Genomic DNA, 699 nt, shown 5'->3' with positions numbered 1-699 from the left:
TCTGGTGCAAATTACTGACCTCTGTCATCATTTTAGGTGGGGGAACTTGCACAATCGGTGGCTGACTAAATACTTTTTTGCCCCACTGTACTTCTCACGTATCACTTATAATACAAATATAGGGAATTCTTTATAAGCCAGTGTTAATGTTGATATTATTTTAATTAGAGTATACGTTGTGATAGGAATACAGTTTATCCTACGTCATTAAACTTTTGGTTTGTCTGAAATGTCATCAACATTGTTTTGTTTAATAACATGCAAATAATGAATAATGAGAATAAAAAGTGATATTGAATTCTTTATGAGCATTCAAAGGCCAAATAATACAAGACAATGATGGAGCAGGTTTATCACATTTCATAGTAAATTTAAAGTTATAAAACTATTTGATATCATACCGACTGACAATATGTTTCTTTGACAAAGAAGAGGACAAGAAGTGACTTACTGTTGTTTAGTGAAACGAGATAAGCAGCATATAAACGGAAGTAAATTCCAGTGATGTAACAGAACTTATCATTAGGCAGGTTTTATGGCAAATGCATATGAACACATGGGAAATAATATTCTATGGGACCTACAACATACAATGCAAAAAGAAAGAAATTGAACGTTTTCTGCTAAAAGGTGATTAAAAAACAAGTTGAGTGCTTTGTGTTTAATGATATTTTTAAGAGATCTTCCCATACAGAAAAG

Source organism: Pundamilia nyererei, unplaced genomic scaffold (assembly GCF_000239375.1).
Source record: "Pundamilia nyererei isolate P.nyererei 1_Seehausen unplaced genomic scaffold, PunNye1.0 scaffold00420, whole genome shotgun sequence".
Lineage (NCBI taxonomy): Eukaryota > Metazoa > Chordata > Actinopteri > Cichliformes > Cichlidae > Pundamilia > Pundamilia nyererei.
This window is presented reverse-complemented; position numbering follows the sequence as displayed.